Source organism: Manis pentadactyla, chromosome 3 (genome assembly GCF_030020395.1).
Source record: "Manis pentadactyla isolate mManPen7 chromosome 3, mManPen7.hap1, whole genome shotgun sequence".
Taxonomy (NCBI): Eukaryota; Metazoa; Chordata; class Mammalia; order Pholidota; family Manidae; genus Manis; species Manis pentadactyla.
The window spans coordinates 45,186,331-45,199,228 of NC_080021.1; positions in this window are offsets into that span (position 1 = coordinate 45,186,331).

Genomic DNA, 12,898 nt, shown 5'->3' on the forward strand with positions numbered 1-12,898 from the left:
ATTTTTCAACTATTTCTTCCAGTTCATTGAAGAGTGCTGTTGGTTATTTGATAGGGATTGCATCAAATCTGTATATTGCTTTGGGCAGGATGGCCATTTTGACAATATTAATTCTTCCTAGCCAGGAGCATGGGATGAGTTTCCATTTGTTAGTGTCCTCTTTAATTTCTCTTAAGACTGTCTTATAGTTTTCAGGGTATAGGTCTTTCACTTCCTTGGTTAGGTTTATTACTAGATATTTTATTCTTTTTGATGCTATTGTGAATGGAATTGTTTTCCTGATTTCTCTTTCTATTAGTTCATTGTTAGTGTATAGGAAAGCCACAGATTTCTGTGTTTTAATTTTGTATCCTGCAACTTTGCTGAATTCTGGTATTAGTTCTAGTAGTTTTGGAGTGGAGTCTTCAGGGTTTTTTATGTACAATATCATGTCATCTGCAAATAGTGACAGTTTAACTTCTTCTTTACCAATTTGGATTCCTTGTTTTTCTTTGTTTTGTCTAATTGCCGTGTCTAGGACCTCCAGTACTATGTTGAATAACAGTGGGGAGAGTGGGCATCCCTGTCTTGTTCCCGATCTCAGAGGAAAAGCTTTCAGCTTCTCGCTGTTCAGTATGATGTTGGCTGTGGGTTTGTCATATATGGCCTTTATTATGTTGAGGTACTTGCCCTCTATGCCCATTTTGTTGAGAGTTTTTCTCATGAATGGGTGTTGAATTTTGTCAAATGCTTTTTCAGCATCTATGGAGATGATCATGTGGTTTTTGTCCTTCTTTTTGTTAATGTGGTGGATGATGTTGATGGATTTTCAAATGTTGTACCATCCTTGCATCCCTGGGATGAATCCCACTTGGTCATGGTGTATGATCCTCTTGATGTATTTTTGAATTCGGTTTGCTAATATTTTGTTGAGTATTTTGGATCTACGTTCATCAGGGATATTGGTCTGTAGTTTTCTTTTTGGGTGGGGTCTTTGCCTGGTTTTGGTATTAGGGTGATGTTGGCTTCATAGAATGAGGTTGGAAGTATTCCCTCCTCTTCTATTTTTTGGAAAAGTTTAAGGAGAATGGGTATTATTTCTTCTCTGTATGTCTGATAAAATTCTGACCATAGACCATAAAATTCTGAAAATAGACCATAGATGTCTATTAGGTCCATCTGTTCTAGTGTGTTGTTCAGTTTTTCTGTGTCCTTATTTATTTTCTGTCTGGTGGATCTGTCCTTTGGAGTGAGCGGTGTGTTAACGTCTCCCAAAATGAATGCATTGCATTCTATTTCCTCCTTTAATTCTATTAGTATTTGTTTCACATATATTGGTGCTTCTGTATTGGGTGCATATATGTTTATAATGGTTATATCCTCTTGTTGGACTGAGCCCTTTATCATTATGTAGTGTCCTTCTTTATATCTTGTTACTTTCTTTGTTTTGAAGTCTACTTTGTCTGATACTAGTATTGCAACACCTACTTTTTCTCTCTGTTGTTTGCATGAAATATCTTTTTCCATCCCTTGACTTTTAATCTGTGCATGTCTTTGGGTTTGAGGTGAGTCTCTTGTAAGCAGCATATAGATCAGTCTTGCTTTTTTATCCATTCTGTTACTCTGTGTCTTTTGATTGGTGCATTCAGTCCATTTACGTTTAGGGTGATTATTGAAAGATATGTACTTATTGCCATTGCAGGCTTTAGATTCGTGGTTACCAAAGGTTCGAGGTATCTTCTTTAGTATCTTACTAACTTAACTCACTTATTGAGCAATTATAAACACAGTCTGATGTTTATTTCTCTCCCTTCTTATTCCTCCTCCTCCATTCTTCATATGTTGAGTGTTTTGTTCTGTGCTCTTTTTAGGAGTGCTCCCATCTAGAGCAGTCCCTCCAAAATACCCTGTAGAGGTGGTTTGTGGGTTGCAAATTCCCTCAACTTTTGCTTGTCTGGGAATTGTTTAATCCCTCCTTCATATTTAAATGATAATCGTGCTGGATACAGTATCCTTGGTTTATGGCCCTTCTGTTTCATTGCATTGAATATATCATGCCATTCTCTTCTGGCCTGTAAGGTTTCTGTTGAGAAGTCTGATGATAGCCTGATGGGTTTTCCTTTGTAGGTGACCTTTTTTTTCCCTCTGGCTGCCTTTAATACTCTGTCCTTGTCCTTGATCTTTGCCATTTTAATTATTATGTGTCTTGGTGTTGTCCTCTTTGGGTCTCATCTGTTGGGAGTTCTTTGTGCCTCTGTAGTCTGAGCAACTATTTCTTCCCCCAGTTTGGGGAAGTTTTCAGCAATTATTTCTTCTAAGATACTTTCCATCTCTTTTCCTCTCTCTTCTTCTTCTGGTACCCCTATAATACGGATATTGTTCCTTTTGGATTGGTCACACAGTTCTCTTAATATTGTTTCATTCCTGGAGATCCTTTTATCTCTCTCTGCATCAGCTTCTATGCGTTCCTGTTCTCTGGTTTCTATTCCATCAATGGCCTCTTGCATCTTATCCATTCTGCTTATAAGTCCTTCCAGAGATTGTTGTCTTTCTGTAATCTCCCTCCAGACGTCTGTAATCTCCCTCCGTACTTCATCCCTTAGTTCTTGTATATTTCTCTGTATGTCCGTCAGCATGTTTATGATTTTTATTTTGAATTCTCATTCAGGAAGACTAGTTAGGTCTATCTCCTTCTCAGGGGTTGTGATTTTGGTCTGTATCAAATTTTTCTGCCTTTTCATGGCAATAGAGATAGTTTGCGGAGCCGGCACAAGTGATGGCTGGGAGAACATCCCTTCTTGTTGGTTTATGGCCTTCTTCTCCTGGGAGAACAGCGACCTCTAGCAGCTTGTGCTGGGCAGCTGCACACAGACGGGGCTTCTGATTTTTGCTGCCACTGTGGAGTTTAGCTCTGCTTTTGCTGTGGGAGTGGCCTGCCTCGGGCTGCTGCTCCGATATGGCGGAGCCATGTTGGAGGTGAAATGGCTGGGAGGCTTTTTATCTCCGTGAGGGACCTCCATGCTCCCTGCTGCCCAGGGGGTTAGAGTGCCCAGAGTTCCCCGGGATTCCCATCTGCTGGGCTAAGAGTCCCTGAATGCTTCCGTCCAGCTGTGGGGTCCCTGTCCCTTTAAGTCTTTCAAAAAGCACTCGCTTTTCTTTGTCCCAGGGGCGCTGACTGCGGGGACCCACTCACAGGTCTTACTGTCCTGTTTCCCTAGTTTCCAGCACCCCATGCATGCACTGTGTCTGCGCTCCGGTGCGGACTGCTAGGGCTGGGTGCTTAGCAGTCCTGGGCTCCCTCTCCCTCCCCGCTCCAACTCCTCTCCTCCCGCCAGGAGCTGGGGTGAGGGGCGTTCGGGTCCCACTGGGCTGGGGCTTGTATCTTACCCCCTTTGTGAGGCGCTGGATTCTCGCAGGTGTGGATGTGGTCTGGCTGTTGTCCTGTGTCTTCTGGTCTCTCTTTTAGGAATAGTTGTATTTGTTGTATTTTCAAAAATGTATGTGCTTTTGGGAGGAGATTTCTGCTGCTCTACTCACGCCGCCATCTTGGCTCCCTCCAGTAGATTTAACTTTTAAGTGACCTGGATTATTACCAATGTTGTTTCCCTGTTACAGAAATTGCTTTTTACTGCTTGATCCTCTAAGATTATTTTCTCCCTCTGACTTAGACAAAGATAGGAAGGTGATTAGAGGGAAAAATCAGGGGAGATATATTTCAAAACCACAAATCTGAGAAAAGGAGAACTGTGAGCAAGAGGGTTTTTCTGTTTTTAATTACAGGTGAATCACACAGCAAAGTGCTATCGAAGTTAATTAGGGCACTAGAATTCTCTGCCCAGCTTCTGGCTCTTGAAACATTTTAATCCTCATGCATGACAGTAACAGTTTTAGTTTATATTATCTTCCATCTGGCTTATTTACTTTAAATGGAGCTTCTGAATTAATAGATTTTTACATGGTTTTTATTTTGTTTTGTTTGTATGTGTATCTTAATATAACAATCTAAAGTGGGGAGAAACTCAGCACTCATTTTTAGAAACTCATTCTCTGAAGTTGAAAGAGATTAAAAATCTTTTGTCTCTTAAAGTTATTTGTTTGGTAATCTGAAATTATTGGAGGAAAGCCTCCAAGATGTAAATGTCCAAGATTTAATCCTTAATGAAAGATTCCAACAGATAAAATGTAGTGACCCTGTTTTTTCTGCAAGTGACAGAAGGATGTACGCAGATTAAAACAGCAAACACATGCAGCACTTGTTAAGCCCTCTTCGTGGCAACTTTAGGGAGCAGGTGCTGTCATTACCCGATTTTATGGATGAAAACAAATGAGGCACAGAGGGGTTAAATAACTTGCTAAGGTTCAAACACAAAGTAGAAGAGCCAGCATATAACTCCAAGCAGCCTGGTTCCAGAGCCACATTCTTGTCCTATATGCCTCTCAAAAAAAAAAAAAGAGAGAGGCACTCCCCTTAGGACACAGAGATTCTTCAAGCCTGTAGTTGCGTCCTTGTCTGGCTATGAGATTCACCAGTTAAGGAGACTAACAAAGGGCCAGGGAGGTTAAGTGACTTGCCCCAGACTGTGCAGCAGGTATGTGGCTAGACAGGTTTCAAAGTCATTTTATATAACATCAAGAACATATGAAACTGCTCTGAGATATTTGTAAATGGAGTTCTTAGAAAAAAATTAATATTTAATAGTTCAACAGATTTTAAAAATCAACTATGTAAAAGCACATCTTTAAACCATATACAAATAAGTATAAGGTGGCAGCATCAGTCTTGTGAGGATAACAATTCTTACCCTGAGTAATTTTAGAATCTAGTAGGTAATTGAGATTATACATGAAAGTTAACAAGTTAATGTTGTTGAAATGCTATATGGCTTCATAACTAACTGATTCATTCTTGCCACTTGTTACTCTCTGTGTCTTCCATGGGAATATAAGCTCCACAAGAAAAGCCACCTTGTTTACCTTGTTCCCTGTTACAAAACAGTGCCTGGTACACAGCAGATACTCAATTATTAAACATTGAATGAATGAACGAGTGCGTGCGTGAGTGTGTGTGGATTTACCAGCTTTGCTAAGGCTGTGAGCTTGGACAGACTCTGAGAAGAAGACTGCAGACAATGAAGAGGAAGGGAGAATGCTGAGGCAGACTGCCGTTCCGAGGGTGGGAGTAGAAAGAGGAGACAGAAACCATCAGTGGGACAGAGGACAAAGCACGAAACGGGAAGATCATGAAAGTCAAGATGAGGGAGAAATTTGCCAAGTGGTCACCAACATTAGGAAACGCTGCAGAAAGATCTTAAAGGATGTGAATTGGGAGAACACTGTTACATTTGGTCTTTGGGGCTGAAAAGGCAGCCACAAAAGAGAGATTGGAGTGGAACTCCATTTACAGAGGAATTAAGGAGTAGTTAGGACACTAGGCAGGAGGTTTGGCAGTGAAGAGGAGAGATGACAGAATTGGGCATTTTCTTGAGAATGCAAGGACATTGTTAATTCAGTAGAAAAGTGTTATGTCACCACTTTGTCACCGTCTCAAGTGGAGGCTCCCTCTCTTTTGTCCTTTGTCCTAAGAGAACAAAAGGGGCCTTGAATATCATGAGTGCCCCAGTGATACTTCTAAGAGCTCAGGCCTTGGAATCTGATGACCCAAGTTCAAATCCCAGTTCTTCCTATTGCTAGACATGGAACTTCGGAAAACCTTTAATTTCCTAAGTTTTCTCATCAGTAAAGTGGAGAGATTCAATTAGTCACTGAATATTGAGTTCCTACCATGTGTCAGACACTGTTCAGTAGGGAAGTTAGCGTAACCAGTGGTAAACAGATCCCTGTACCATTCTAAAAACATGAAGCTAACTAATATTTTAAATTTTTATCTTGAGATTTCTTCCAGAAAGATGGAGCAGATGTACTTTTCCTTATTGCTCCCATTATGTACAACTGAAAACCTTGAACATTATATATAGGACACAAGAAGATTCTGGAAGGCAGAGAGAAGGCAGACAGGCTAGGGACTGGGACCTGAGGCACAATCTGGTGATGTGTTACCTGGGTTTTCATTTAGCTTCGTGTATTCTAGACTTGGAGCCGAAGAAGCTGGCAACCTAGAAATGCCAACAGAACAACCAAAAAAATCCGCAACGAAAGCTTATACTCTCTAGCCAAAAGATACGGAAAGGGGCAGCCTAACCAGACAAAATTTCTAGGCAGTAACCACATACTCCAGCTAAAAACCACAGCAGAATAGTGGCCCCACTTCCACCCACACCAACAAAAATGGATTGGGAACCTAGACTTGCTGCCTCTCTAGGCTGTATTGGAGGGCCCCAGCTGCGCCCTGCACCCCACCCCTGCAACACACAAACACTAAGGTGGTGTTAGAGAAGCCCAGAGAGGAGGGACTTTCATCCCCCCCAACAGTAACAAGGCTCCTGCGCCCACGGTGTCAGGGGTGTTAGCGCCACCCACAGGCAGCAGTAAGGAGCACCTCCCTCTCCCTGCTGGGATGGTAGCAAAGGAGACCTAGTGGAGATTCAAGACTTTCACCGCTGCCCAGAGGTAATGAGGCCGTCTTCCTGTTGTGTCAGTTGGGGCCACATGGGGACAGTAACAAGGCACTGCAGTGTAGGCATGCATACTTAGTGGGATCCAGAACTTCTGCCTCTGCCCAGCAGTGACGAGGGGCTCCTTCTCTCTCATTTACCAGATGGCAAATCTGGACTGCTGGTCCCGCCTGCCCATGATGAAGCGGTGCTCTTCCCTCCCACTGCCAGACTGGTATAGAAGAGTGACTTAAGACAGGTCTAAGTAAGATCCAGAGTCTCATAACATAATATCAAAAATGTCCATGTTTCAAATGAAAATCAGCCATCACACCAAGAATTGGGAAAATCTCAACTTGAAAGAGAAAAGATCAATAGATGCCAACACTAAAATGACAGAGATGTTAGAATTAACTGACCAAGTTTCTAAAACAGCCATCTTAAAAATGTTTCGAGTAATTATGAACATGCTTGAAACATGAAAAAAAATTGAAAGTCCGAGCAAAGAGTCAGTACAGAAAAAGAACATACAAAGACCAAATAGAAATGTAAAAACTGAAAAATACAATAAAGTTAAAAACACAGTAGGTGGCTCAATGGCAGAATGGAGGAGTCAGAGGGGAAAAAAAATCTGTGAACTGAAATATAGAGCAATAGAAATTGCCTAAGAGGAACAATTAAAAAAAAATAGACTTAAAAAAAAAAAAAAGCTCACAGACTTGACCCATAAGCAAAAAAAACAACCAAACCAAAAAAAACAAAAACTAACATTTCATCTGAAATCCCAGTAGGAGAGGAGAAAGAGAATAAGGGTGAAAAAATACTTGAAGAAATTATGGCTGAAATTTGGCAAAAGATATAAACCTACAGATTCAAGATGTTAAGTAAATCACAAACAGGATAAACCCAAAGAGACCCATACCAAATCAGACTTCTCAAAACTAGGTACAGTGTTTGTTCTTATATTTAAATGTAATTTTGTACCTGCCGAATATAATAAAATTTGGAGCTAATTAAAAAAACACTAAAGAAAAATAAGAAATCTTGAAAGCAGAGAGAAACAATCCCTTATAAAAAGAAGAAAACCAACTCTAATGATAGCAGATTTCTCATCAGAAACCATGGGGACCAGAGAGAAGCGTATTTTTCAATTGCTGAAACACAAGAACTGTCAGCCTGAAATTCTATATCCACTGGAACTATCCTTCAAGAATGAAGGGGAAATCATGATATTATCAGCAGAAGAAAAACTAAGAATTTGTCATCAGCAGACTTTTCTTAAAAGAATGACTAAAAGAAGTTCTCTAAACAGAAAGGAAATGAAAAAGGAAGGAATATTGGAATATCAGGAAGGAAAAAAAGAACAACAGAAAGAGTAAAAGTTATGAGTAAATACAACACATGTCCTACTCTTAAGTTTTCTAAATTATGTTTGATGGTTGAAGCAAAAATTGTAATATTGTCTGATGTGGTTCTAAATATATACTGAGGGGGTATTTAAAACAATTATTCCATATGCAGGAGAGGGCAAAGGGGTGTAAAGGGAGGTAAAGTTTCTAACTTGTCTTGAACTGATAAAACAACACTAGACCGTAGTAAATTATGCATGTATAGAGTAATACTTAGAGCAACCATTAAAAAAGCTACAGATACCCCAAAAAACACTATAACTATAGGAGAATGTACAGAATAATATAATTATAAATTTAAAGCTTTAAAAAACCACTATAGTTAAAAATAGAATTCAAAAAAATGTTCAAGTAATCCACACAAAAAAAACAAGAAAAATAAAACAGAAGAATAATAGAACAAACAGAAAGCAAAAAATAAAATGGCAGATTTAAGTCCTAACATCAAGAATGACATTAAATATAAATGACCAATTGAAAGGCAAAGACTGGCAGAATGGATTAGAAAACATGACCCAACTAAATGCTGTCTGAGAATCTCACTTAAATATAACTATATTGGTGGGTTTAAAGTAAAGGGATAGAAAAAGGTATATCATGCAATCTTTAATTAAAAGAAAGCAGGAGTGGCTATAATAATATCAATGAAGTACACTTCAGAGGAAAGAAATGTACCAGAGACCAGCACATTACATAACAACAAAAGGATTAATCCACCAAGGAGCCATAGCTATCTTAAATATGGAGGCACCAAACAACAGAGCTATAAAACATGTGAAGCAAAACCTGACAGAATTAAAAGGAGAAATAGAAAAATCCACAATTGGAAAATTCAATACCCCTCTCTCAATAATTGATAGAACTAGACATAAAATTCAAGAATATAGAACATCATCAAGCAACAAGATTTAACTGACATTTGTAGAACACTTCACATATTACATATTCTTTGTAATTGTCTGTGGAACATATGCCAAGATAGGGTTATAACCCAGATTTCACAATTAAAAAATCAAATCATTTCAAATGAAATTTATTTAGGGGCAGTAACCCAAGACAGGGGAGGCATTCCCTTTAAGCAAACCAAAATTATGAAAATCTGGATCTACAAAGATGTTTTCACATTCATAGATGTTTTGACAAAAGATTGGACAAAACATTGCTCTATTGGAGGCACTCTGATTTAAACCTAAATTCTCTTTCCTGAGTCATACTATTTACATTCCACTTCTATTGGCAGTTTCTTACATTAAAAAATATGTACAGAAGGTATAATGAAGGTTTGTCATTTACCTTTTCTGGGCACAAATATAAATGCATAAGCACATACTTGAACACCATTGCCACAGCAGCAAAATGATATTTGAGCCTATTACTCAGCAAAGAAGGATGTATGTGTATACATCTCATTCCTTCAATCTCTCAGCCCCTCATTTGACTAGACTGTTGTGATTATAAGTGACAGAAATACAACTCGAATTTGCTTAAGCAAAAGGGAGAAATTACTGGAAGGCTCATAAAACCAAACTGATGGCAGGACAAGGGCTGCCAATAGAAATCAAGAGTAAGTGCAACCAGAAATTAGATGTCTTTAGGACTTTCTCTTCCTCCCTCTTTTCCTTATTTCTACTTCTAAGTATCACTTTCATATCTCAGATCTCCATGTGGCTGGAGGCATGATCACTAATGGCTACTGAGACTCATATCTATTGTAATCTGGGTCTCTTTCCCCAGCTCCAGCTCAGATAATTCCAGGAATGGGAGACATACTGGGTTCATTAGACAGCAGGTGGTAGATATCCACTGTAGTCATGCTCTTCTAGCAAATGCCCCTTCAAACCCTGATCTTGGTGAATGCCTACTTTGCTTTCAAGGCTCCATGTAAGCATCACTTCCTCTAAGAATTCTTTTCTAATATTCCCTCCTCAAAGTGGAGCTTATCACCCTGTTCTTTGGAACCTACATACCCCCATGTACCCCTATCATGGATCTGATGATGTTTATTTGGCTTATTTGTCCGCAGCTCTTTCTTTTTTTCTACTTTCTTTTTTTTAACACCAACGATTAAATCTATTTAGACATGAACAATATCCGAATAAAGAGAACTATAAAATTTTACTCAAAGACACAAAGATAATCTGACACATGGAGAGATAGATCACGTTCATGAATAGGTAGACTAAATATTGTGAAGGTGTTCATTCCTTCAAAAAAGTAACCTGTAAATTCTATTAAAGGATATTTCATTTGTTTCTGATATTTCATACATCTCTGTAAATATCTGGAATAATCCACAACCAGTCTGATTATCTCACTTTTGCAGATAAGTATTTTTCTCTTTCTTGAAGTTTAAAAATTTATCTTTGAAATTTGTAAATTTTGTGAAAATATATCTAGGTATAATAACATCTCTTTTTCAGTGATCCTTGTCTACAGCTCTTTCTACTAGACAGAGGTATCGTAGCCATCTCTGTTTCCCTAGCTCCTAACAGAGCAGCTGTTTGCTGAATGACTGCTGATGAATCTTTTTTTTTAAAAATACAAAACTCATTGGGTAACTCATTCCAGGTGTGGACAGTGAGGAACTGGAACAACTAATGTGCTCATTTATGTGCATGAAGCAGCTGCTGAAGTTGCAGAAGAAATTGTTGATGTTTACCCAGGGAGAAAGAAGAGGCCTACCTCTAGGGATAGGGTCCTACTTAACATTTAACTGCGTTGTCTTTTCCCTAGTATGGTTTCCTTATTTTAGGGAAGATCAAACTCCAAACAGAAAGTGCCATGTCAACCTATATGTTGATTTAAATCATTACTGCATATTTAATGTTATAGTCCAGAAAAGTCATTTCATCAGGATTTTAAAAATTTGACACACACACACACACACACAAACAGGAAAAAGGACTCTTTTCCTTTCTCCCTTGAACAAAGAAGGAAAAAGATGAAGCGAGAGCCAATTGAGTATTTTTCCCTTTAATAGTGGGAGAAAATTTACCAATGACAAGAAAAATGCCCCTTGCCCCAGATGCCAAGTCGTGCAGTGTTGGGCCCTCTGGGCAGCAAACTGCAAAACCAGGCGCAGGCCCTGCGCTGGACTGCTCTGCTGGTGTGACAGGAGAGGGGCCTTGCAGCAAAGCAGTCACCCCTCAGAGCCCAGCCTGCCCCCAAGTTCCTTTTCCCTCCTGCCTCTCCATCTTCCTAAGTGTCTTTTCTAGCACAGCTGTGAGCCAGGACCAGTGCAGCTGCACTGGGGATTCCTTAGAACAGGTTCTCTACCTCTAGAGAGAAGAAAATACGCATCTACCTTTAACTTTCTGTTTCTCACCAGGACCCACCTGGAAGGGTCCTTCAGCGCCCCCTTGCACCCTGAGGCATACACTGGCTCAATTTGCTTTTGACAGTCAGGCAACACAGCCTAAATTTCATCTGCTGCTCACTCCCTCCCTCCCTCTTTCTCACATAGGCACACACATGAAAAAGTCAGAATAAGAACTAGCTCCCCCAAAACTAGTTTAAGAGGTGAGCTGAGCAGCTGTGTGGGGTAACATTCCATAAAGGACACCAAACATCACCAGAATAACTCAGAAATATTTTTCAATTAACCCAGGTCCCACAAGCAACTCCTCACATAACCAGTACATGTGAATTGGTCTCACTTCCACAGAAGAGGATGGGGCCTTGAGTGGGAAAAATAGTCCTCACTGGCACCAGCTCCATCCACACTAAATCAAGCTTGAAAATTGATTTACATGAGTATTAGTTTGGATGAAGCTAAATTATTAGTCTGCCTTATATTCCTTAGCTGAGCTCCGGGCCCAGCATGTCATTACTCTCTCTTTATTATTTTTCACATCCAAACTAACACATTAGGAAACAAATGAAAATTTTGTTTTATTTTGTTCCTGCAGAAAACATAGTCAAGATAATTTAGAACTATGTAATGTGTCGAGTTTTTGCTCAGAGGCATGCTAGCCTGAAGTCTGGTTTACACGCTTCTAATTTATACTCTCTTCTGTTGTCTTTTCACTTCGAGGAGGAAAAAATAGGAAAAAAAATAAGGAAATCAATAAGAAAAAATGCTTTTTTTTTCTTTTCCTAGTGAAAACGAAAGAGAAAGCTGAAGGGATTGACTAAAGTTTGATTGATGCTCATGAATATGCCACTTTGGACAAACAGTGATTTTTTTTTTAATGTATTTGTGAAAAATGATCAAGAGTGACTATCCACTTTTCAAATTTTTAATTAAAGGGAGTTATGAGAACATTTCTTTAACAAGTGACCTCCAATTTATTTAAAATACACTGCAGATTCAAATACACATGGAAACTGAGTATGTGTTCAAGATGGCTGAGGGTATTGGTACAACTGGGCAACTATCTGTGGACCCATACCTCACATCTTGCTTCAGATTCATCCCACGTGGCTCTGAATATAAGAAATCAAAATGCAAAAATACTAAAAGAAGTCATAGGAGAAGAGTTTTTTAATCTTCAGTAGGCAAAGAATATAAAGAATTAAATCAAAGGATATACTTTTAATTCTATGAAAAAATGTTCAAATCCATCCGTAAGATAAAGGCAAATGGAACTATACTCAGAAGTGATAGAAGTACATAAATCCTGTGTTCCGTTCCACCCTAAAAATCCTTATAAATATTGGCAAAGTTTATTATGCTGGCTTTTCATAGAATATTTCATGGGATGGTGGCCTAAACAACTTTATTTGGTTATTAAAGGAAAGGTTGACTTCAGAAGGCTGTAGGCCTTCAGAACATTTGGATAAAAATTGCAAAATGACCACTCCTAGGAATTTACCCTAAGAATGCAGGAGCCCAGTTTGAAAAAGACATATGCACCCCTATGCTTATCACAGCACTATTTACAATAGCCAAGAAATGGAAGCAACCTAAGTGTCCATCACTAGATGAATGGATAAGAAGATGTGGTACATATACACAAT